This window comes from Camelus ferus, chromosome 5, assembly GCF_009834535.1.
Source record: "Camelus ferus isolate YT-003-E chromosome 5, BCGSAC_Cfer_1.0, whole genome shotgun sequence".
NCBI classification, from domain to species: domain Eukaryota; kingdom Metazoa; phylum Chordata; class Mammalia; order Artiodactyla; family Camelidae; genus Camelus; species Camelus ferus.
The window spans coordinates 24,637,121-24,664,774 of NC_045700.1; the positions used below are offsets into that span (position 1 = coordinate 24,637,121).

At 37.2% G+C, this 27,654-nt stretch overlaps 1 long non-coding RNA gene across 1 annotated transcript in view; it reads left to right on the forward strand.

The window, feature by feature from the left end:
- Nucleotides 1-27,654, forward strand: part of LOC106730492 — a 654,858-nt gene that overhangs the window by 86,886 nt on the left and 540,318 nt on the right. Inside the window, exon 15 of the long non-coding RNA XR_004319837.1 lies at nucleotides 4,742-4,857. This is a non-coding gene — a long non-coding RNA (uncharacterized LOC106730492). The remainder of the gene's footprint in view (nucleotides 1-4,741; nucleotides 4,858-27,654) is intronic.

The window sequence follows — 27,654 nt, forward strand, 5'->3', positions numbered from 1 at the left end:
ACCCTGGGTCCTATTCGCTGTCATCCCAGATCTTTGTTAGGAAATAAATTCCTCCTAATGAGTTGATGGATTGTTATTCCTACAAACTATGATATTTACATTTTAATAGGTCAGAATTTCCAAGGCAACACTTTCAGATGGGGTGGAAAGGTTGGAGTGTATGCTTAGGCCACCTGGCCTACCAGCAGCAGAGATATTTCTGGGACTGGGGGCCTCTGTGGCCTGCTGAAACCCCACTTTATGATTGATTGTTTCCTCTGTCTTGAATAAGAAACACACCTGTGAATTTTCATCCTTCTGCAGCTATTAAGACTTTGTTAAGCCTCAGAAAAGTGACAAATGTACCTTACCTCAGTTATTCTTTCGGCAAAATGGGAACAGCCGTAGACTTGCTGCCTAAGAATTGTATATAGTTTGATTCTTTTATTTTCTCTTTTGTTTAAGGCACCTGAAAGATGGAAAGTGCTAAGTGTTCAGAAGTTAAGTATGAGATTTAAAGTACAAAATATCACTGCATAATGATAGATCAGGTTTTTCAAGAAATCCTTTGGGGGAAGTTAAACTTCCATTTATACAGTGAAAGTAACATTTATCTTGCCCCTTGTTATTTTGTAAAATCTACCTTAGAATAACACAAATCAGCAAAGCTTTCTTCCTTAAGAAGAACTTTTTAAAGGGAGTGAAAACATAGTTGTAACATTACTTTTTGTGTGGCATGTGAAAAGAAAATACTGGAAACACATGTTTATTTTTTTCAGTTCCTGACCACTGTGTTTGGAGAAACTGCCAAGTGTGACTTAAAACTTGCAAATACAGTAACTTGCTTTGAAATTTGGACCCATAAAGTCTTGGGCTGTTTTTTGTAGAAGGGGAATTGTTATGTTAACTTTGACTTCTTCTGATCACGTTGCTTCCCTGAAATCAGCTGCATGCAGATTAACGGAACAGTTTCCAATGAATGAATAAACTAAATATAACTGACAGTACTCAATATACAAATACTGAATGTGGGACATTATCAAGTTCTCCAAAGAAGTGCTCTTTATGCTTTTATACAAGCGCTTAAGAACAGACTTTAAAAAAGGACATTGAAAACTTGCCAAACTTTCTTTGTATTTTGAAAGCCCACATCAAGAAGGGGTAGTAAATAGTCGTTGAATATAGGAAAAAGGAAACTATTAGCATTGTTTTCTTTTGAAGATAAAAAGACAGTCACAAGGAAAAGCTTCATAATCTTTGAAATATGAATATGTTGTTTAATCTGTTTAAAACAAATGACAACTTAAAATTTATGCATCCTTATAAATAGACAAAATAGCTCATTATCTGTTAATTAAAAAAAGATAACTGGCGGTTTTATTGAGGGCATATTTAAGGATAGCCATTTCTTTATGCGATTTGGCAAGTTTCAGGCAGAGTAAGATAAGACATTAGTTTTGAGTTTTCAAAGCTAAAAAAAGTATATATATTTTATAATCTAGCTTTGAAAAAAATGTCTAAATACATCTGTCTTTGTTTTTTAAAATACTGTAGCTAAACTTTTTTTTCAGAGACTTGATATACAAATATATTTATTTGTGTTCATGTGTGTAAATAATATTTAAGAAGCATCTGAGGCCTCCAGAGCAATATTTTTAAAGCATAAGTGACATTCAATATTATATTAATTTCAGGTGTACAACATAGTGATTTGACATTTATATACATTATGAAATGATCACAAAAATAGGTCTTGTTACCATCTGTCACCATACAATGTTATTGACCATATTCTCCAAGCTATATGTTGCAATCCAATGAGCTACTTATTTTATAACTGGAAGATTGTACTTCTTGATCCCTTTCACCTATTTTGTCCCATCACTAGCTACTCTCCCCTCTGGCAACTACGAGTCTGTTCTCTGTGTCTGAGTCTGGTTTTGTTTTGTTTGTTTGTTTTTTTTATTTTATAGATTCTACATATAAGTGAAATCATATGGTATTTGTCTTTGTCTGATTTATTTCACTTAGGATAATGCCCTAAAGGTCCACTCATGTTGTCAAAATGACGAGAGTTCATTCTTTTTTTTTTTTTTTTTACTACTGACTAATATTCTATTGTATGCATATACCATAATTGCTTTATCCATTCATCCTTTGATGAACACTTAGGTTGTTTCCATATCTTGGCTATTGTAAATAATGCTGCAGTGAGTGAATATATCTTTTTCAAATGAGTGTTTTTGTTTTCTTTGGATAAATAAATTCACAGAAGTGGAATTTCTGGATCGTATGGTAAGTCTATTTTTCATTTTTTGAGGAACTTCCATACTGTTTTCCATTATGGCTTCACCAATTTACATTCCATCAACAGTACACAAGGGTTCATTTTCTCTGCAACCTTGTCAACACTTGCTATTTCTTATCTTTTTGATAACAGCCATTCTAACATATGTGAGGGGATATCTCTTTATGGTTTTGATTTGCATTTTCCTGATTAGTAATATTGAGCACCTTTTCATGTGTCTGTTGGCCATCTTTATGTCTTCCTTGGAAAAATGTCTAATCAGATGCTCTGCCTATTTTTTTTTTTAATTGGGTTGGGTTTTTTGTTTGTTTGCTTACTTGCTTGCTATTGAGTTGTATGAGTTCTTCATACATTTTGGATATTAATCCCTTATTGAGTATATGATTTGGAAATATTTTCTCCCATTCAGTAGGTTGCCTTTTCGTTTTATTGATGGTTGTCTTAGCTGTGCAGAGTTCCATTTGTTTATTTTTTGCTGTAGTTGACTTTTCTTTTGGAGTCAAATCCAAAAAACACATCACCAAGATCTATGTCAGGGAGTTTACTACCTATGTTTTCTTCTAGGAATTTTATGGATTCAGTTCTTGAAATCAAGTCTTCAATCTATTTTGAGTTAATTTTTGTATATGGTGTAAGATAGTGGTCTAGTTTGATTCTTTTGCATGTAAGCTGTTCTGTTTTCCTAACACTATTTATTTAAAAGACTGTCTTTCCACATTGTATATTCTTGTCTCTTTGTCATAAGTTAATTGACAGTATATGAGTTTATTTGTGGCTCTCTATTCTCTTCCATTGATCTATGTATCTCTTTTTGTGCCAGTACCATAATATTTTGATTACTGCAGCTTTGTAGTATAGTTTGAAATCAGGGTGTGTGATACCTTTAGAGGAGCCTGTCTTCAAACTTCTCCTTCTCAGCTCCTCATTTTTATCTCATACAAACTGGCCTGATAAGTATTAGCATATTAAATATGTTTATTTAATTTGCAGATATACCTGACTGCTACACATTTTTGACAAGCATGATAATAAAAAATATTTGTAAAATTCTCTGTGATCCAGTAATGGCATGATATGATGAATTTCTAAGGCCTGAGGGCTTTCAATAGTTCCGGTAGGCCAGCTAGGAAAAGTCTAACTGAACAGGGGATAGCTGAAGATTAAGTAAGATAATGAGATTGGAAGAGTCTAGTTTAGTGCCCGATGAAGGGCAGGTGCTGAAAAATGTTCCTTTTCCTTCCCTCTACACACCTGAAGTTGTAGCTGATATTTATCTCTTGTGTTCAAGGCTGGGAAAAGTGTCTCCCTGTTGATGGGAGGCCACATGTACCTTGTCTCATAAGTTATATCTTGGAAGTCTAATGGCAGTTGGAAAAATCTTAAACTGGGACTTTACCAAGTTCCTTGGCCTTTTCGCTCCTATATGACACAGGAACTTTCCGTAGGAGTCTGTCAACAGTCACTGATGACTATCCCCCTAAGGAAATTAAATCATTCCACCAAATAATTTAAGGAGAAATACATGAAGGCATACTGTTAAACAAGTCAGGAAAAGGCATCCAATTCCTTTACTGACTGCCATTCTCCTGGGCTCCTGCAGATCTCGAAGTTGAAAGAAAGATTTCTAGAGATTCATGGATGAATAATTTGATGGAGTGTATAGCACAGTGACTGGCACACAGAGTAATTTTTTTTTTTAATAAATGGAAGAGTGGATGATAGAATGCTAAACAAGCATTATCTGATGGGTGAGGAATGTAAGCTTCCTTTCTCATCCTGGGCTAGTCTATCTAAGGACATGCTTTTGGAGAAAAGTGGTGGAGGTGGGCAGTATGTTTCTGGCTTCATGAGTGACATGCAGTTTTTGTTACGATCATCACTTATCAGTATCAGTTTACTATTAATATGTATAACTTGGTCTTCAGTGAAGACTCCAATCTAGTTTTCTGTAATTGTACAGTAAATTAGACTTGCCACACTTACATGGGAGTTTCACAGAAGTCATCAACTAGTCACCAAAGAACTTATTCTGAAAACCACTGTAATAGCTATTTGTTTTAGGATTGACTGTTAGCTATTTGAATGTCTTTCACTTTGTTTTCATTATAAATGTATTACACATATTTCTAGGTCAACATTAAAATCATCTACAACAAACTGAGCTAATTTGGCACTCCAACACACAATGTTCTAAAATGGATGTGCTCTGAATTTCTAGTTCCAGATTTGAGATGGCCAACTGAAATTCTGTTGAATCCCTCTTTGGTTTCTTCATCTGTAAACCAGGCATAGTGTTTTATCCCTACAGAGGAGGCTGTGACCGTCAATTAGATATTTGTTGTATAGGGCTTTGATAGCTTGAAAGAATGACCTTTTATAAAACAAGATACATTGTATTTATCCTTACAATATTTTCTTGATTCTAATTATAACTCATTTTTTTTCCAACCATAGAAAGAGAACGGAAAGGGAAAATGTGAGTACAGAGAAAGTGGCACTGATTTCCATCACAAAAAGAGATTCTACAAAGCTCCAGAGGAAAGTCACACCACAGCATAAGCTGATCCTGGGTGAGTCTGGTGTTAAATTTAAATACTGCCTTCAAGTAAGACAGCAGGGACTTTTTCAGAGCACCTACTTCAGACTAAAAAAAAAAAAAAAAATCAATAGTTGGTATCTGTTACTTTATATCTGTAAACTTAAAAATTCATAGGACGTCACAATTAGAGGACACATTATAGATCTACTTTAACTTAATCTTTTCATAGATAAAGAATGGAGATATAAAAAAATTTTATCAATGTTCCATAAACTACATAGTGAGTTGTTCTCCTGTTCTCAGTTCGATGGTCTTTAGTTTGCACATGACTGGGTTGTAGGATACTATAAGCGTTATTTAAAAAAAAACTTAATAATATTGAGATGAATCCTCATAAGCCAAGCTGAGACTTTGTTATCTATCTCAATGTGGCCTGTGAACATGACTTGTTTGATCTAAGCTTCTTCCAGTGAATTTCTCCCTGTTATCAGTGCTTGGGGCCCCTGTATTCCTAAATGTTTTGGGGTTTCTGAAATGGACTTTGGTTAATTTAAAAAGAAATAAAGAAAACTAAATACATAAGTAAATAAAGTAAGGATGTTATTGGAAAGATATGATGTAGTCTGCAGAAGAAAAGAAGCGGCTGAAGAATCAGGGCTCAAAAAGCTCTGGGCCAGCATGGCTGCAGGGATTCAAGTAGCAGCACCTGGTGGAGAGTCTGCTCACTGTCCGCAGGGTAGGCACAGAGGCTCCAGCTGCTCCTACATCCCAGGAAAGCTGCATACCTCAGGGTCAGAGGGTCTAGCTTGGGTAATGCACCTGCACCATGGCTGGGCATGAGGTGGGTGGGTACGGAGTGAGTGGAACATTTTGAAGGGCAGGTTGCCAGACTTGGTGCATAGGGAAGGGGAAGCTCCCAAAAGGAGGAAAAAAAAAACTGAGCTGCTGTTACCAAAAGAGGGAGGCATGAATTCAGGGCAGCAGAAACATACATGTGTCCTGGAATCCATTTCATTACCATAGATAGGAAAGAATGCTGTGTGTTCAAATTTTTATTTTGTAAAATAACTTAGAAATATTTCAGATGTTGGCATTCAGTCTTAGTTAATACTTTTCACTTGTTCGTTTCTCTAATTCCAGTTATATTTAGACTGTCTCTCATATCCCATTCAAGTCAACTAGAGAAAATATGGTAATTATAGTAAGAATTTTACTCAGTTTAGTGATAAGTATTCATTCAGTTGATCAATTCATTTATTCAACATATATTTATAATAGACTTTGAAAACACAGGATTTAATTTCAGTGGCTGAATTGCAAGAGGGGGAAGCAGAAATTTCCTTTTCATTAAAATAAATTACACAACAGACTAAACGAGTGGCTTTCAAGCAGTGCTCTAGAGTGATGAGAAGTTCTCAGTGGCCTTTGTCGAATGGTGAGTTAGGGGCCAACTGGTTGCATTGCAGTTCCTCTGTGCCTCCACCTCTCCCCACCTGCTGTTCCACCCAATCCTCTCCACTTACTTCAACCAGAAGAGTTTCAATGTTGTTCACTGGGTATCTGAACGAGATTTCCTTTTATGAAAAAAAAAAAAGGTTTGAAAACTACTAAACAAGATGGTACCATGTTAACTGTTAGCATACTTACTAGATGTGATAAATACCTTCCTCGCCCTAACCCTCAACAGGGAATATGTCTATCTAGGCATAGAGAGCTCATCTTCTTAATTAAAAAAAATTATTTGAACTTATCTGGAAATAACAAATAAATACGGAGTGCTCACTGTGGATAAGGCTCTATACTATACCCTTTGGGGGGATAATAAGACAGATCAAAGGCAACTCCTTAGCTCAACTTAGTTGGGAAGACTAAACAAACATGTGAAATAATAAAAGGTCCACAGAAGAGCTGCTTAATAGGTGGTACTCTGTAATCATAAACTGGATCACGTCATCTCAGCTGGAGGGAGTTACAGGGAGAGAAGGCCTGCACGATGGTGGCGTTTTCTGTCTGGGTTTAATGTTCTATGAGTCTCAGGAGTTTTAAAAATATATCAGGAAGTACTTTTTTGTTATGCTTTATTTCTGCACCTCTAAGTTATCCAAATTCCTATGTACCTTTTGGATTTTGGAGCAAATACGAAAACAATATTTCAAATAACCTCATATTATTTCTCTTTCCTTAATCTGATGTTGCTAGGTCTGAAATGAAAGGCAATAATCACATAATTTTATTTGTGTATATGGGGGATGAATTGTTTTTATTTGAACTGTTAAGAGGAAACAGTGTTAAATTAATAAAAATCAAAATTGTGCAGATAATTAGTGTTTTCGTAGCTACAGATTTCGCTTTGAATTTGATCTCTGTTGTTGCCTGCTGGGTGAAGTCTGACTCTATGGTTTTCCATTATGTCTGTATTTGAAGGCTTGGTTCTGTTCTTCCTTCATTTAACATGTTCCTAAAGCCATTTTCCAGTGAAATCCCACCCAGTGAATTGACTCACATCAGAAGAATTCCAGAAATAAGAACAATCATGCCCTTTCTGCCATTGATGCAATGGTGTTTTTCCAGCATACTTTAATAGTCATGAGCGATATTTTGGCAGTCAGCTGAAATAGCCCTAGTTATCTGATTACGTTTCTGATGCTACCTTCCAAGGGGTGCCTCAGGGGAAGGGACGTTATTGTAAGAATATATATATATTTTAACTTGGGGATGTTATCTGTTAACAAAATAGTAGATTAAAAGTCGTGAGAAGTTTTTTTTTTCTTTTTTAGAGTGTATCTGAGGAATACAACAACATACATTCAACACACCAAGTTCTAAACATATGGATTCCTTAAAACAGACTGGTATAAACATTTTGATAACTCTTTGGTCTTTTCCTTTTAAGATAGTTTTAAACTGTGGGATTATTAAAATGTTTACCATCTAAAGTGGCAGCATTGTCTTCAAAATTTAGGTATACAATTCTATACCTCATTTTTAAGTGAATTTTTTCTAGAAATTATTCTTTTCTAAAAATTGAGCTAAAACTCTTAATTTCGTTTGCTTTGTTTCATAGTAAATATAGTTTGTACAGCTCTCCCTCTGTCTACTTTGCATGTTTTAGCATCCTCTCTAGGAACTCTTTTTTTTTTTTTTTAATTTAGAATTTTCTTCCAGGTAAAATGAAACTGTGAATACCTTAGGTTATAAGGTAGTTCTTGTGCAGATTGCTTACTTTCTCTCCTCAGCTAAGTTTCTCTCTTAGTTCACCTGGCAGTTTGATAAGCTTCGCATTTGGTTGGGCCTGAGGTGGGTTTGTGCAAAAGCAGATTATTTTAGTTAAAGTAATCAGTGTACCCTCTTCTACCTGGATGTCTGGGACAAGTGCCAAGAGAGTCCCCAACATTTCATTCAGAGGCAGCGTCTATGAAACTGTCATGTTTTTTGAAGGCCAGTTTTTGCCATGGTTCTAAAACTGTCTTCCTTTATCAGGAAATCAATTCTAGTCTTCTGACTTCATATTTTGTGCTAGTTTTAGTTTAAAAAGTATCTTTTCTGAAAGGATTTTTTTCCCCTTAGGGAAAGAAAGCTTTATATTATAATTAAGGTTTAATTACAATTGATTAACACTGTAAATATCTCCATTTTTGGTCTGTGTCAAAGCCAAAGTATATATTTTATCAGCAATAAGAAACTGAAACCCTTATCCTGGAGAGAGGTAGTGAAAATCTGACCAAGAATTAAAAGGTGGTAATCATCTGAGTAGTAATTACCATCAGGAATTCTAAACTATTTGAAAATAATCCTTTGTCTCAACCAAAAGTAAATTGCAAGCTCACTCATGGTGGTTCATATTCAACTGTTTTAAAAAGAGCATAGTGTTTAAAAGCAGAAGAGGTAGAAAATTCTGAATCAAATCTCATACTGCCCCTAATGTGCCATGTGATACTGAAATAGTTATTTCATCTTTTAAAAACTGCAGTTTCCTCATCTCTAACATATAATGATACCTGCTTCACAGAGGGATTAAAGTGTTCAGCCCAGTACCCAGTTCAAGTCAGACTTCATTAAATGCCAGCTCTTACTATGACTACATTCAGTTTATTTTGCATCATCATCTAAATGTATCTCACAAAATCTTTTGTCACCAGAATGTTTTGCCTATCTATCTTCAACACGATGGCCAGTGCCAATGCAATATTTTGATATGTTAGGAGCTACTGGTAAAATCACTTCTAATTCCACACTCAGAAGTTGCTATGATCTGAATATTTGTGTTCCCCCCAATTTTATTTGTTAACATTTTAAGGCTCAATGTGAGGGGAATTAGAAGGTGGGCCTTTGGGAGGTGATTAGGTTGTGAGGGTGGAGGGCACATGAATGGGATTGGTGCTTTCATAAATGAGACCCCAAAGAGCTCCCTAGGCCCTTCTGCCCTGTGAGGATTCAACGAGAAGTTTGTGACTTGGAAGCAGTCCCTCAGCCTCCCATCCTGGCACCCTGATCTGAGACTTCCAGCCTCCAGAACTGTGGAAAATAAATTTCCACCATTTTTAAACCACCCAGTCTATGGTGTTTTGTTACAGCCGCCTAAATGTACTGAAACAGAAGCAATCACCATTAACATACTTGGAAATTTCATCCCAACTTTTTCCTGTGACTATATTATGTATTTATTGTTTGAAAAGTAAGCCTTACAATATATGCAGCTTTTAGTTTTCAGTGTTGTGTTGTGAGAACAGTTTCTTTTGATGGTCTTCGAAATCACAATTTTAAGTGACTAAATAATATTCTACTATACAGAATAATAAGTTACTATACAGTAACTTATTTGAATATTCCCCTATGGTTGAATATTTAGGTTGTTTGCTATTTTTATTCATTATAAATTATATTTCCATGAACATTCTTCTATATACATACTTAAAAATATAACAAATGCATTCAAATATATGGATATTTTAAAGGAATTTTGTATATTCTAATTTCTTTCCTGAAAATTTGTAGCTATTTACCTGCCTGTCAGTGTTGCCTCATAGATTTGTAAACCCCAAATCAAGATTTTCTTTTTCATTTTGACTTGTTACTCCTACATAATAAATGGGCAGATTCTCACTAATTTCCCCCACAGTTAACATACATACATAATCTGTCCTACCTCCTTAAGACATTAACTGCATGTCTTGAATCACATTAAAGTTTCAGGAGTTATAATTCATTTCTGAAGGAATTTTAAGTGGGCAACAGAAAGAGAAAGAGATTTTAAAAAATTATATTATTGGATATAAGAACTATGTGGGTTTAAAAATGGCTAATCATTACAAAGACTAGAGAAGCCAGGCTAAAGCTATTTGTATTTTCTGTACCTCATTTCAAAGGTGAAGGACAACCAGAAGGAGATACTGGATCATTGTATTTATCCAACTACTTTGTCCTTCATGTGGGGTATATCTTCTTTGCATCATTATTCACAATTATCTTTTCAGCCAAAGTATGTTTACTGGATGTCAAGTTTAACGCACATGTGGCCAATGGAATTTATGTGAGAGGAGCACATCACACATGTGGCTTGAGTCTAAGAGTCAGTCATTCATTCTTTAAATATTTATTGAGGACCAACTGGGTGCTGGGCCCCATTCTAAGCACATCAGTGAGTCAAAGAGATGAAAACCCTTACCCTTTTGGAACTTATATTTTCGTGGGGAAGACAATAATAACATAAGAAATCCATTTTATAATACATTTGGAAGTAATTAGTGCAACAGAATGAAAAAGGCAGGGAAGGGGTACGCTGGGATGGCAGTGGAGGTTAGTATTTTTTAATGGGTACTTAGGAAAGGCCTCCCTGACAAGAGGACTTCTGAGCCAAACTTGAAGGGGGTGGAGACATGAACCATGCAGATACTGGGGCACGCATTTTCCAGTGTGTCTACCCCTGCATGCTCAGGCGTGTCTGGTCCACTGGGAGATTAGCTTCATGGAAGTTTTTGTGAAAATGGTGAAGAAAGTTCTATGCATTTTGAGCTTGATCCATGAGCCACTGACATTGAGGACAGTAAGAAAGATCCTGTGGGGTGGTTCATATTTAAATCTGGTTCTGGACATGTCTAGAAAGAACTTTGCTGCCCAAGCTACATTGAGTCAGCATGAAGTATATCACAATAGGAGAGGGCCCATCTCCCCACCTCCATGGACCTCAGAGGAGAAAGGAGTATACTGCTTGGGGTCCAGGGTGAGAAGAAGCAGTGGCCACCATGCTACAAGATCTCCTCAGGGAACTTGGCCCCTAGCACTTGGACTGTGGCTATTGGTGGGGCTTGTCTGTGTCTCATGGGATAAAGATCACTACGAGTTGGGAATTGTTCTGCATCAAGAGAGCTGGTGGAGCCAAATGGTCAGAGCCACAAGAATCTTAAATCAGTGACAGAACATGGCTGAGCGTGGTAGAGGTTGAAGGGATAAGGGACGGAGTACGTGAGAGAGATCCCTTGGGAATGCCCAAAAATACGTGTGTGTTTGTGTGGTGGTGGTGGTGGTGGTGGGGCTTTATAGGAGGTTGAGATCTGTCAGAATAATTAATGTATGAAATTCATTTTCACCTAATTGTACAAACATGTAGATTATTAAATAACTTTCTAGCATTGTTTCAGCATTGAACTAAAGTTTTGGAAAAGATATTTTTAATTCGTTTTTTCACTCGTTAGCTCAGTAATATTGAAGACCAGCTCATTGAGCTAGCAACAGGAATGATCCACAATAAAACTCAGTACTCATCTCTGTAGCAGGGAAGTGTGACTAACACCACAAATCTGAATTTAGCAAACTCACCTAGAAAAACTGAATGTGAATGGCTACAAGTCTTCTATACTGTTGTTTTTACTGGTCATTTCAAGGCCAGGTCAGCAAGAGAGACTTAGGTCAGAGACAGGGGATTTCATTATTCACAACTCAGTGAGCAGCATAAGCATCAGTATATTTGGTCCCTGCAAAGCCCTCATTCTTTACTGAGTGACCTGAGAGAGCCAGGTGACAGCCGCTTGTGCAGTTCATTTGTAACACAGGACAGAATTCTTTGGGGGAATTCTGAGGGATTCTGAGCACAGAGGGGACCTGAAAGTTTCATACTGGGCAACCAGCTTGCTGTCCCACTACTCGAGAGAGAGATACTCTCTCTATCTCCCATGTTGTTCATTGTACAGATATCCTTGCACAGACAGGCTGAAACAAAAGATGTCAGTGCTTCTGCTTACAAGAAATGCAGAAAATGAGAGACCTATGGAGCATTGTCTGCAGCAGCGTTCACAACTGGTTTTAAGGAAATAACTCAAGCAGTGAACAATAAACCTAACACCTTCTTTTTGAGACTACATCTTGCCTGGAAGAAACTCTGCCACAAGTAATAAATCCTCAAATTGCCATGACCTTTGGACTGTTAGCCACATCTTCTGGGTGCAGAGTGGCCTTTTCTTTTGTGCTATTGAGGGAAAGCCCCTGTGGGCGTGTATCTCCAGTATTCTTCAGCTACTGTCACTGTAGGTGAATACCTTATAAAGAGTGGCCCCTTGCTCATTGCTTTCTTTCATATGCTCCATCTCCTGTTCTGCAGGACAGATTGCACTTGGTCCTAAATGGGGAGATCTAGCTATCTGGTGGCCTAGAGTCCTGGGGTAGAATCTGAGATGAAGAGGAGGTTGTTGGAAAGGAAGTCTGACACAGTGGCCAAATCATAAACCATAACTCCATTAAGTACTATTTTCATATTGAATAGGCAATGAAATTGTATTACCTGTCTCTGCAATGGAAAGAAAAATCAATATGTGCTGTTTCTTCATGTAATAAATGTCTTTTCTCTCCTCCCTGCTGTTGCCACCCCCAACATTTTACATTAGCATGATAAGAAACACTGCAAAGTGTGGGATAGGACTGGATCTTCAGAAGGTGATTTCTCATATCAGTTAGTGAACAGTTTTTAAAATAGCATTTGTCATTATGGCTAAAAAAAGTACATAATCAGGACAGAGTAAAGCAACATTACATTATTGAAGAAAGATTTCTTCTACTGCCTTCTAGGATGTCTGGGAATTGTAGTCAACCGTGTATTGTGTAATAGAAAAAGGGCTAGACCTGGAATTCACTTCAACTTCTTGCAAATTAGCTTTGTGGTCTTGATTAAGCCACTTCACATCTCTGACTCTTGGATGTTGATATTTCAAATGGGGAGAATAGTCTTTGTTCAGTTCTCCTCATAGATCATAATGTTTAATGCACTGTATACATACGAAGGTGCTTTGGTAATCAAGTCTGATGTAATTGTAAATTGGTATTACAATTGTGGCAGTATTTAACTTAAAGTAGAATTTACTCTTCATAGTATTGACATTGAGGAACAAGATTCGTATTTCCTTGAGTTTCAGTTTTTTTGCAGCATAGGGAGCATAATATGATCAATAAAAAAACAAAATCTCAGTAAGAATGAATGATATTCTAGAATATGTTAGGACAACCTAAGCAACAACTTTCCAACATTATTCTCATTTTTCACTAACTCATTTTTTCTTAGTTGCACAATCCCCAAATATAACCAAGTGGTGACCAAGCAGTTTATTCAAATTTCCTGGAATGTCCTCTATACTTTCTTCTTCTCAACCTTCTGTGATAATATCACCCTTAATTTATGGCTCTAATAACGTCACATCATAATCCTAATGTTTTCTCTTTCTGACAATTGGGAAATTTTACTAGGAATCAACAAATATACTTGGGGTGGGTAAGTAGAAAAAATTTGTCTCTACTTATGACTAGAGCGATTCATGGAAACTGCGACCTACAAAGCAACCTACAGTATCTGCTTTTGTTATAAATTTGAAAATAAGACATGGATCTGCAGTGATTCCATAGATTTTAGCCACCAATGTTGGGAACTAATTCACTCACCACTAACTCACTCACCACTAACTTACCTAAGTTCTCATCTTGAAACTAATGATGGTTGACACAGAAATATTTCTAGGATCAAAACTGAAAGCAGGTAGATGCAGTGGTTGTGTAGCTAAGAATATCAAATCTGTCTGAATTGAATACATGTTGAGGTTACTGAGATTTGGTTCATTGAACAATTTGGTGAAATACATATCATAGTTCAGATATGACTGCACATGTGGAATTTCTTTTAGCAACCGAATAGGTGCCGTGTGTGTGCGCATGTGTGTATGTTTGTAGGAGAGCTATTTGGCATGGTTAGTGTAACTCAGGAATCAGTTCTTTCCTGAGAACCAGTGGTCTCACTGGAGTGGTATCAGCTAAATTGAAGGCAACAAAGGAGAATGATGTAGAAGGTGAAAGAAAGCTGAGTAAAGGATTAGGTTGAATCCTGTTTCTTGGATAAACGTGGATCAATGAAAAGCATTCTAGAATATCTGCTTCCTACTACCCAACTTGGGCAGGTCTGAGTCATTAAAAAATATATATTTAATGCCAAGACTAAGTATTCTTGCAATCACCAACTTTCCTGAGCAACGGACACTCATGATGATATATGTGAATGTTAGACTTGTGGTTCTCAAGTTCTAGCATGCATCAGTGTCATCTGGAGAATCTTTAAAACGCAGATTCCAAGATTTTATGCTCAGAAGGTCAGGGCAGAGCCTGAGAAGTTGCATTTTTAACAAGTTCCCAGGTAATGAAGATACTGTGGGCTGGGGAGAACACACTTGGTGATGCATTGGAACCACCCTATTTCCATGCATGCGTATTATTATTATTATTATTATTATTATTACTATTATTATTATTATTATTAGTTTTTAAAGTCAGAGTGGAAGGCCCTAATGCCCAGCAGCTGCATATTCCCTCTCATTCTGCAACACACTCCAGAACTTTTCTTTCAATTGTGTATTCATCTATTCACATATCAAAGCAGTTGTTGGGTACCTACTACATGCTAGGAGTAGAAAGAAGTTACTCTGATGCAGGGATTTCAACTGGGAACAAGATAGACGGTTTCTGCTTTTGTGGGGCTAACCTCTTAGTGTGGATGGGAGGAAGGTGGGGAGGTAGAGAGGGGGAGAGAGAGAGATTGAGGGAGGAGGGAGGGTAGAAGAGAGAGAGATCATGAGCAAATAAAGAATCCAGAAAAATACCACATAGCAATAAGTGAAATGCGGAGAAATAAACAGTGATTTGATATCAAGTGACAGGTTATAGAGTGGCTATTTTGGATTGAATGGTCAGGAAGGTCATTCTGAGATGACATTTAAGCTGTGATTTGAATGACAAGAAAAAGCTAGCTGTGTGAAAGATCAAGGACTAAGAGCCTTCCAAGTAAAGGAGCAGCTAGTGCAAAAGCCTTGCGGTAGGAGTGAGCTTGGCAAGTTTAAGGAATGGAAGATCAGTGTGGCTGAGCATCGTGGACCAGAGAGTGAGTGATGCCAAATGAGGTTGAAAGATAAGCAGGGGCCATTTGAGAATCATTGATGTGATTTAATTGTAGGTGTGATGGAAGAAGCCATTGTCTAGTAGTAATCTAGTGTGACTGGTACAAGGATGCAGTGGACAGAACATCCTACAGGACAGAGGACAAAATAGAAGCAGGGGACTAGTTGGGAAACCATGACCGCAGTATAGGGGAAAGAGGATGATGACACTGACCAGGTGTTGTGAGTTGGTAAGTAGTCATATTCTGAAGAAATGTGGTCAGTTAAGTGTGCTGACTTTTTGAATATGTGTGTAGGAATGTGCATTATGAAAACAAGAACTACCTCCAAGATCCTTGCTATTTAATAGTGTGATTTGAGGACCAGTAGCATCACATCATTTGGAACTTGTTATAAATGCAGAATCATATGCTATAACTCAGACATACTGAATTAGAAGAACCCTCAGGTGACTCATATACACATTAAAGCTTGAGAAGCCTTGTGCTAGATTATTGTCTTGCTCTCCAGGGAAAATAGTGCTACTTATTGAGATGGAGAACCCTGAGGCAGGAGTCAGTTGGGGTGAGGGAAGGGAATCAAAATTTCTCTTTTATGTGTGTGAATTTTGCAACATTTATATGACATACGAGTGGAGACCTCAGGTAACAGTTGGCTATGTGTCTGGATTTCTTTGGAATGGTCAGGGCTGGAGATAAAGATGTAGGATATGTTAGTATTTGCATGGTGCTGACTATCCAGTGAATGGATAGATGAGCTCACTAGTGAGAAGGTAGAGATAGAGGAGATGGCCAGGAGTGAGCTGGGCACTCTAAAGTTTAGACCTTCTCTTAAGAGGAAGAGTTAGCAAAGGAGACTGGACAGAGGAAAGCCATGAGAGCATGGTGTCATGGAAGCCAGGAGAAGACCATGTTTCAAGAAAAAGAAAGCAGCCTATTGCACTGAACGGTGCTGAGAGGTTGTGTAAGAGAATAGAGAAAAGGGCATTGGATTTGGCCACATGGATGTCAGCGGTAACTTTGACCAAAGCAGTATTAAAATGGTGAAAATGGATGCCTTTTGGAGTACACAGAGGAGAGAATTTGAGATGAGGAAGTAGAGACAGTGCTTATAGATGACTTTTTTAAGCTTCAGGGAAGTAATACAGTTTTATTTCATTGGTGCTCAGAAACCAATGATCCCTCCTGGTTTCTCTTGCCACAGCCAAATTCCTAATGTGTCCTTCCAGGTAGGTAGAGGAGAAAGTATAAAAGATCCTAGTCATTGCCTTTAAGAAACTCATAATCTAGTGAGAGACAGATGCACACAAATAATGCAGTGCTCTGTTAACTTTATATTAGAATTATTAGGATTTATGGGCTGGGAAAGAGTTAATATTTTTGCCTACATTCTGTTAGGACATTGCAGGTACTATTTTATTTAATCCTCACTATGTTCCTTTGAAGTTATCTCAGTTTTACTGATGGAGAAATGGAAATTCAAAGAGGTCCTGGACTTGTTTTTGTGTAACCAGTCAATGGTGAGACTAAAATTTGAACCCAGGTCTCCTGACCCCGGTGCTATGTTCTTTTACAACACCCTGTTACATTTCATAGGGGAAAAGAGAAGTAATAAAAATTATGCTTAGCAAAACTGTGAGTGGCCTTTCACAAGTTGGAATACAAAGATTCCTTACTGTATTAATACAGTAGAGCTGCAGCTTATGTATTGTTTAGGGGTAAAATTCCAAATAGTGAAAATTACCCTAAAAAACTCCACTATATCACTCACATGTGCCTGGGAAATGCTCATATCATGAGAGCCATTTAGAAACTGAGATGAGCTGAAGAAATGTCAGACTTATGTCTCTCTTCTCACTCAGGGAAACACAAACATTGAAGAGATTCACCTGTAATACTATTATTATTGGCTGTGTACATATGGCTTCCTTAACATCAGTTAAATTCACATATTAGGCAAATCTAATGAGTTAGTGTTAACTGAAAACTTACTATATATGGTCTGTGTACTAAGAATATTACATGCATTTTCTTATTCGAATTTTAATCCACATACTAACCTGTGAGGTAGGTATTTTTATCCCCTTTTTGCTGATGGGAAGACTGATTTTCCTAAGGTCACAGAGCTAGCAGGTTGGAAAACTGCTTTTCCAAATCCAAATTACTCCAATGTGAGTATGCTTTTCACTATGCACATGGTCTTCCTGGCTTGCAATCTTCTGTGCCAGCTAGGCAGATCCTTACTGTTAGCTAACTTGTGGGGCTCCCTAACCATGTGGGCTGCTCATTCCTCCACCAGCATAGTTTCCCCCTATATCTCCACCTCATACTTTCACTCCTTTCTTTACTAAGGTGCCTTTCCCTTCTTAAGTCCCTGCTGGAGCTCATTAGTATCTATGGATCAACTAGGGAATTTGTATTACAGAGTCTGTAAGGAGGAAACAGACTCCTTCTGAAGTCAGAAACCATTTAGGACCATGTGACCTGATTTAATGTAAACACAATAACCACATTCCTGTTGAAGCAGAAATAAGTTCTTTGTCTTTCAGAGTCATCAGAGCAACTGTTTTAAAAGTTTAGATGTTTGCACGTACCATCTAAAAGATTCAATAAAAATACTGCTTAGCTCAATTCAGATGTAATTTAATTTTTTATGACATAAGCCCCCTTTTAAAGATTATTTATAACTGTTATTTTTCCAGTCCTCTTTGACAGCTCTCCGGATAGTACCCTATTTCTGTAGCTAGCTAGCGGACATTTGCCCCCTGCTTGATTGGATAATACAAACCTGAATTTTAGGGGTTTACCTAAGGGAATTTCCCCCAGCCTTCTTTGACTCTGTCATGGCTTTGAATGTTAATTCTCTGTCTATGGAAATTGTCCTGAGCATTGTGAATGACTATTATCTTCCAAGTCTCTTGATGGAAAAGAGAAGCCTTGATGGAAAACTATAACAATTCACTTTTTTTAAGATCAAAGTATAAAACACAAAGGAATCAAAGGTGAGGAGTGAAATCAGAGCTTGGTGGACTGTCTAGAGTGACTTACCCATCTTCATTTGTTAACTCTCTTGTATTAGAAGCTGGAAGAAGGCAGTGATGACAATTACATATGGCTGTCCACCTAGTGGGATTTGGCTTGGAAATAAATTCTGAAACATTGTTTCAGACCAGATAGTCTCAGTAATGTTGGAGCAAAAACACCACCAAAATCCTAATAGTTAACCAACGTAGTATTATTTTCAGTCATTCAAACCTTCTGCTGGTCCAGATCTCTCTCCAAGGGTTCCCTATATGGAAACCAGTCATTACACACCGCTTCCATCTCATGGCACTTTTCTTGGCGTAGGGCTTCAGGGTTTGTCCAAGCAGAGAAAGAGAGAATTGGGGATAATTCCCTGGCTCTTGAGTACTTTCTCCCCAGAGAAGCTTCCATATCCCAATCTATCAGCCAGAATTAGTCATAGTTCCACCCGAATGCAGAAGGGGGCTAAGAAACATAGCCTGTGTGTCTAGGAAAGGCTGGAAAACCAAGGTGGGCACCAGCAATGTCTATTACAGACATCTTTGGAAAATGTTCCTCCCAGCCTTATGTTCCTGGACATTCAGATGCCTGGAGTACATGAAGTATGGCCTAAGGTGGAAAAGTATGTATGCAGAGGAGTAAAAAATTTGTCACATCTCAAAGACACCCCAATGTCTTTATCCACAAGCATGGATGATGAACTCCCCCCAAATTTTCTCGTATGCCATCTTGGCACAGAGACCATTAAAGTAAAACAGACTAACCCCCTTACAGCCATGAGTAAATAAATACACTTTTACAAGATATTTTACAAGGTAGCCAAGGACTTTGAATTGAAGGCCTAGATCTGGATCCTCTTAGGCATAAAATAGGCAAGTGTGCATTTATATATTTTTTAATTCTGTTTTTTTTTAAGGTTTATTGTAGGAATTAAACATTAAAATCGAGTCCAGGCATCAATGGTGAATCAGAAAGGAAATCTAGGAAGCTTGGGCACATAACTCAAGGATAAACTACAAAGCTGCGAGCTTTCTTTTAAGGGGGCAGGGATGGAATCTTTCATTTAACACATCTTCTTTGTCTGTTATCCTGGGAGCAAGTTTGATCCCAGTTTCTAATTATGGGAATAGTGATCAGGCCCCAAATGCCTTACAAACATCATATATAGGTGTATATATAGTCTCACCTTGAAAATTTCAAGGATATAGAAAGTAATCTAATTATGTGGATAATTAAAAACAACCAAAGTGCAAGTTTGAAACTTGTACTTTTATGACTGCAAAGCAGGCTATCAAAATGACAGGGTGTCTGGATGTGATCGTTGCACGCACTCAGATTAAATGAGTGCATTAGTTGATTGTTTCTGGTATGAAGATAAGCAGAGAAAAGTATAATAATGTTGGCATTTAAGTGGACCTAATTAGGCTTCCAGTTTAACACTCCATTAAGATGAATGGGAAAGGGTCACCCCCTGTTCAGGCCGTGGCATTGTCTTAGTGTGTCTGGATTTCGCCTCTGAAGACAACAGTCTGTCAGCATACGTTCTCGCAGTCACCCCTGTAAAGCAGACTGAAAATTTAATTCTTTTAAAATTAAATCTCAGGTCCTGGAAGCCACAGTAAAATCCATGAGGAGATCTTAAATCTTCAAGTTCTGCCGCTGTATTAGTCATAAATAACAACAATAACAATGATAATGTCTGTAGGAACATCAAGAGCAGACTTCCGTGTTTCCTGAATATGAACTGGTGAAACTAACAGCCTCCAGTTTGCCACTGAAGGACCCTGTCCGTGGGAAGGGTGAGTGACTTGGGTAAAGTTACAGAGGGAGTCGTTGGTAACGCCAGAAATAACATGGAGGGACTGCTCCGTTCTTGTTACAATAGGCTATCATCTATCAGGGAGAGAGAGTAAGGAATAACGATCTCGTCTACTAAACTGAGTATACATGCATTTGAAAGAAAACCTACGAACCCAAGATAGCCCAGCCCAGGAGGCATGTTTATAGGGAGATGACTGGGAAAATTCTGCTATCTTGCTGTATGGAGTTTTGGCTCAGGGGTGTGTGAGTGGGAGGAGAGTTTAGTCATGATAATGGCCAAAGTATATGGATGTGGTCTGAAAGTTAGGACATTCTGGAACCATATTCACCGTCATCACCCAAAGAGCCACAAGGTTACCACATGCCTTTTAGTGACTGGATTAAAAAAACTAGGTGTCTAGAGATTGCATAAGAAGAAGTCGCATGTGGCTTGAATTGAGCGGTTGGGTAAATGGCTGTTGTAGTTCTCTGATTCTTTTGAAACTAGTATGTCTACATCTCCAAATACAAACTCAGGACTGTAACTTGTAACTCTGGTTATGCTGTAGACTTGCTGCCTGTCATTGGACAAATAATTTTCTCTTGCTAAGTTTCAGTTGCTTATTTTTTTAAACTAGTAAGATGAAATATGGCCTGCTTATCTAAATTCAAGGTTTTGTGGCTGTTATTCAATTAGATTGTAGAAAGGAAATTTTGGTGTACAGCAGGCACCTAGATAGACCCATTACTATGTACAACTCTTCTCTAAATGTGAAAATTATCATAAATTTTGGAACTGTTTAAATGGGTCCAATCATAATAAAATAATGGCAATATTCTTTAATTAAAAATAAACCACCTATAGAATCACTGCTCTTAGCATTTAGGAGTTGGATGGAAAGAAATGTGGTTCTCTTTGAGCCGACTTCTTTCCGAATGCTGAGATTCACTTTTTCAGATCGCTGACTCATGATATGCCATTGCTTGAACATTTCTAATAATGAAGAGTTGAGAATGGGACATCTTTTCTCAGTGCTGATCATGTTGGGTTATTGGTTCTCACTTGTCTTGAAGTATTCTATACCAATTGATACTAATCTTGACTCTGGGAATACAACATCTGTTCCTTCTGCTGTACGATAGCTTTCAGATCTCTGAAGCAAGTGGTCATGTCAATTCCTTGGTTTTCTCTTTTTTGTTTACTATAAGGCATACAGAAGTTTTCAGAAACTTTACTGCTTCAAAGATGTCCCTCAAGCTTTAATATTTCACGAGGATTCAACCTAGTTATAAATGTCCTGTGTTATGCTATTATGTTTGATTATTCCCACTTGTTGAGAACAAACAAATTAGTATTTGGAATGTATTCTTTTTCACAGTGTATTTCACTAAACCACTTTTTTTGTTTTAAGGGAAATCAAATTAATTTGAGTTTATCCCAGTTAACTTAAATAATCATTTACTTGTAGTTTGCTTTGCTCTAGAATTAGTCATTTAATGCCAGTTCCAATAATGCATTGACAAGATAAAAAACATGGAAATGACAAAAAATAAATAAAAGGTAGAAAAATAAGAACGGGGTAAGTTTCACTATATAAAACAGAGGGTATTATATACTTCTTTGTGGGGAGTCCAAATTTAATTCTGAACTTGCTAGCAGTCAATTCAAAAAGAGAACTAAGACCCGTTAAGAGACTAATAACATCTAAAATGTCAAACAGACAATAGGAGAAAACTCGACAATTCCTCATGCTTAGTCCTTAGAACACTTTCTCCTGACTTCTCATAGGGAGGACTATCTATAATGAAGTAAGAATATTTTCAAAAACATTCTTATAGTGAATTCCACAACATAGCTCACAGGGTTTTCCATGATTAAGTGATAAAATCCCCAAGTGCAATGGCCTGGGACTTAGAGCTTGTCATGGGTGAACTGTGTCCCCCCAGAATAGGTTGAGGTCCTGACTCTCCACGCCTATAAGAGTCACTTCATTTGGAAACAGGGTCTTTACAGATGTAGTCGGGATAAACAAAGTCATACTGAATTAGAGTGGCCCTAGTCCAGTAGGACTGGTGTCTGAAAAGAGAAGAGACACGTGCACAGACACGGGGGGAGGCGGCCACGTGGAGACAGCCACGGAGACTGTTGTTGCGCAGCCCCATGCCAAGGAACGCCTGTGGCTGTCAGAAGCTGCAGGAGGCAGGAAGCGTCTTCCTTGAGAGGTTTCAGGGCAGCGTGGCCCTGCCCACACGGTGATTTTGGATTTCTAGCCTACAGAACTGTGAGCGAGTAAGTTTCTTTTCAGGGAGTCAGTTTGTGATACTTTGTTATGTAGGTAGATCTAGGAAACTAATATGGTGCTCAGTGAATATTGACTAAGTGTATGGATCAGTTTCATGGACCAATTCACTGACGGGAAAAGGCTGCTCAGAATTGAGAGACATTGTTATGATTAAATAAGAAAAAAAAATTGTCACAGTCCCACCTGATCTACCTATAGCGATTTCTGTTTTGACTAAAATCAGTATTTCTGCCTAGAAGATGTGTTTGTTGTGGGGTTTATAATTACTGACCTGTGACTGGGAGGTTTAATTTGTAGATTTGGCCACTACCATGAGCCATTTTATTTCCTGTGCCGTACAGGTCTTCTCAGAGCTTTGTGTAGTATCCAGCCTATAGTAAGTTTTCAATTAATGTTTATAGGAATAAGATATATGGTAAATTCTATTATTACTTGATAAATAATGAGGGTAGGGGAAGGTCTTGTCCCTGAATGCCATTATTTAAAAGGGGACATATTACACTTATATATTTTAATTAGCTATGTCACAGGAATCCTGTTATCTCCTCTGTATATTTTACTAAGTATGGGTGTTTCTGCCTCTTTTTCATTAGTCCTTTTCTCAAAACACATATCCATGACTTTAGTCCTTATCATCTCCAACTATCTTCAAGAATCAGATAAATCAATGACTCCCTAAACATTGAGAAGAAAAGAAAAGAAAAAATGACCCAAGAAGAAAAACAATGCCCTAATTTTGGTTGGAACACCGTCTACCAAAGTTTTTGCAAGACCAGTTTCGGTCTCTTGTGTGCTGGCTTCCCCTCCTACGCTCTCCTCAAGGCAGTCAAATGTTGTGATAAGATAAACGTAGGAACTAATGGGTCATGAGCCCACTGCAGTTAATGAAAGCTCGTGGAACACAGATGAATAGCATGCATGATGAGCTGGTTTAGAGAGAAAAAAAAATCCACCTTTTCAATAACCTAATATTTTATTTGAAATGATAAAGCTTTGGAGAATCATTGAATGCCAATGAATTATGACACCTTCAACTTAAAAAGCAGAGGTGAAGTTTCTCAATACAAGAGGCATCGTTTTGGACCTGAAAGGAAGAAGTAAGAAACCCAAACAAACAAGTTTAAACAAAACGAAACGAAAAACAAACCCCAAAACGTGGTGGGCAGTCTTCAGCAGAAATATGGAGCACTTGAATGCTCACGTGTTTGCAAAAAGTTCTATTCCTCTTTCCTAGGTTCATCCCACCAACAGCTCCACCGCTGTCGGGAATATAATGGAGCACAGTCTCGAAGCTGCCCTGTGCCTGTAACATTCACATGTTCTCTCTCCCCCCAAATTTGAGCTGAGGCACTTTTCCTTTCTAAAGAGCAGCATCTGGCCTCTTCGTGCGCTCATTTGCATGCCAATACTGGATTGCTCTCCCAGCACACAGCTATTTAATAGTGGTGCTGGTGTCCGAGCTCTGGGAACAAACCAAATGGTTTGGGTGTGCTTTTGTGTGCAGTGCGGGTCGTTGCTACAGTGTGCTTATTAAGAATAGTACACATTCATTATAACAAGATTGCTCTTTTGCTCAGGGGCCATCACGGCGCATTCTGTAAATGAATTAACAGTAGCATGCATTTGTGTATTATGGGCCCAGAAGATGCATTTGTTTATTAAATAAATCTGCAACACAGAAAGTATAGTCAAAAAAAAATCTAGAAAATAATCAGAGTGCGCACATACAGTAGCTGTTTGTTTGTGTGATTTTTTTTTTGAAACCTCAATGTCTTGGTGAGTTTTCCTCCTTTGTTTCTTTCAAATAACCAGAGATCACAGAGTCCATACTATAGACTAACAGCCTGCAAAAAATGATGTAAAAAAAAAAATGGAAACCAAATTTAAGTTACAGAAGCATGAAACATTCCCAGAAGCGGTATTGTAAATAATCATATACCTATAAAATGATTTAGTATTTTGATTCTTTTGATTTTCTTTAAATTCTTTTGCTATTCTTGAAATCCCTTTTTTTCTAAAAATCACTGTTTTTACTTTTTAACTTAATTTTTATTTTTAGCTAAAATTTAGCATGCATCACGTACTTAATTTTCCCCATGGAACTTTTTCTTTTGAGATATAAACTCTGCTTTGGGGTCATTTCTCTGTTGATCCATTTATTTTCAACCTTTCGGCCCAGGTATAGCTAGTATAAGTATATTAATCAACATAAATCAGTCTGTTGGATTTCATTCCTTTTAAATAATGATTATTTTAAAGCCCAATGGCAGTTCACAATTACACTGAGAACTCAGATATGTTTTAGATGTGGCTATTCTGTATTTCTCTCCACTTATATTATGTATCTTGCTGTCTTTAATATGTAATATGATATGTTGTGCGCTTGAAGTATAATGGAAAGAAAATGGAAATATTTGAACCTATGAAATGCTGAAAGTGTCTAAAGCCACAGCATGGATAGTATGAAATCTATTAAAATGAACTGAGGAAAAAAAGAAGAAACAGCCATATCTTCAAATTTTTGAAGTTCTTATGTTACTCAAAAGATGGATGTCTTTTAAAAAGAAATTGATTTTGTATTTGGTTTCTTGAAACATCTCTATAAAATCTAGGGGTAAAAAAATGAAATTTGCCAAAATATTTTAAGAGGGAAAGACTGTTAGAATGAGTGAATTAGGGCTTCATACATTTTTGGCTTAGCTCAACATCTATGACGCTATTAAAAATACCCAGCTAATTACTACATCTGCAAATAAAAAAGTGTATTTTGTAAGAAACATAGCGGGACTTCTAAAAGATATTCCACATGTAGCAAAAACACATAGCTGATTGAAACAGGATTATACTTTTCTCCCACATGGAATCTTAAACACTTAGCATTTTGTCCTTAAAGAGTAATACTCAGCTCTGCTGTTTATTGGGGGGGAAAAAAAAAACAAAACCTCTACCATTGTAACAATTGATTTGATAATTATATAAGAGAGAAGAAAATATTTGAAACCTAGTTTCTTTTCTTTCATCTTTTTTTTTTTTTAAAGCTCTATTTTCCAGAGCATTTTATTTATTCTGCTGCAGCTTTTAGAGAGGCCAGCCAATCAGAAAGCCTGTAAGGGCCCAAGCCCGGACTCGGTGCTGAGCTCCAAACGCGATCCCAGCCCTGACAGGGGGATTATAGGAAACAGATGACTTACGCTTCTAATTTGTGGCCTTAAATTGCAAACAGAATTTCAGGAGTCGAGCAGAGTAATAAATGGCAATAGAAAAAGCCACACACAGCCAAATCAGTATGTGGTGGTTGTAGGTTAAACTAAATGGGAAGAGACAGGTTATGATGGTTCAGTGTATTACAGAGAAGAAAGTCTTAAATTACCAGTGCTGAGAGGTATTGCTCCACGGCGGACAGCATTGCATTGTGCAGTCCACAGATATCCCAAGCAGAACAATAAAAAAGCAGGTTTAACATAGAACCTGTTGCTGGAGGAATCATTTTTTTCCCCCCTCTTTTAGAAATGGAAGCGGTGTTTTATGTTTGTTTTGACCTCTGCTGTATACTTGGCCCCTTAACATCTGTTTTCTACCGTTGCTGTTTTTCACACCAAATTAAATGTCGAGGAGTCAGATAAAATAAGTTCAAAATATGTCCAAATTATTTTTGTTGACTTCCAACAAATGTCTCAGTAACTCTTTTCACACAGAACGATACCATTTAAATGCCAACGTAGAAAATTATTTTCCTTTCAACATTTTAAGAGCTAAAGAAAGGGGTTTCGAGGTGTACTTAAACTCGGGAAATATTGCATTGGCCTTTTTGGTAACTTGCATGACTCTTTCAGACTTGCTTTAAGGCTTTTCTGTCATACAAAGTTATGTGCATTTGTTGGGATAAAAATTTCAGGAAAATTGCTTAACAACAGCGTATAATAAAACCATTATTCAGAGCTGCTTCAAACCATAAATACCAGTTAGAATCAAAAGAGACTCACTGTTTATCACGTGGAAACCAATATGTATTTGTTTCCTTTATAATCTCTGTATATGTGTGTATGTGTGCAAGAGGAAGAGTTAAGATGATAATGACACGATTTTCTACTATCATAAGAAGCCTAGCTGTCTTAAGTCTGTGATATAAAAATAAAAAAAGGCGTCGCATTTTCAACTTCTAATCCAATAACTAATTTGATAGAAGTAAATTATTTTTCTTTGAAAAGAATACCACCTTCTTTTAAGATCCAGTGTATCTGTATGTCAGAGATTGGCACCTAATTCATGATGAAGATTTATTCAAAAATAATTACCCCATCCTATATTATTTATTGCCAACATATCAAAATAACACTTTTTTTTTCTAGTGAATGATAGAAACAGGGTTTACTTTAGTCCACAAAGCTGTGTTTGAAGTGAGACCAAGTAAAAATCTACAATTTTTCTTCTACTTTCCTTATGGACAAGAAATTTATTACTCTAAAATTCAGATCTTTTAACTGCTATATTAACTTTAAATGTGGACCTTTTGTTTTATATGCTGAAGAAAAACTGTTATCCTATGGGTAACGTGGTGAGAAATGAACTATTTTCATTGTACTATTAAGTAAGTCTGTTGATCATCATTGAAGATGACTGCCTAAATAGATTTTGATTAATCACTTGCAAAAGTTATGCTTGTTAGAACCATTTTATATTCTGTGTCATGATGATATCAATGTAGGTTATAGCTATTTCTTTGTAGATGGTATAGTTTTTGTTTTTAAATCACCTGGCAAAAAGAGAAAACAAACCTTAGTTGAAAGCTTTGTCTCTAAGAGAAAACTCTTTTCATGCCTGTCTTTTTTTTTTTTTTTTTAAGAAATGCTCAATTATTATTTGTGTCATAGTGGGAAGACTGGATCTCTACAGGGCCTGAACCATTTCAAACAAGAGATAGCTTTTGTTTTGGTACCCCATCAACACTGATCACCTAATTAACTCTGATACCTCTCTGGCTAAAGCAAAATGATTTGTAATAGTTCTTTGGAGTTTACTTAATTAGTTTCAATGTCTTTTGTGTGGTAAATGTGGTGATATTTTATAAAATGGAGCTGAAAAAGGAGGAGGAAAAACACAATCTTGTGAGGGATGGGGGAGACGGGAGGTGAGAGGGAGGGCAGACCAGTATGACCACACCATGAAAGCAAGGTGTAGTTCCAATGCAAAGGCTTGCAGGCCTGAGTCAGTCATTAGTTGAGATCATCAAGCAGATCTGACCTGGGAAAAGGCTTCCTGTCAAATGTAGGCCCAGGCATCT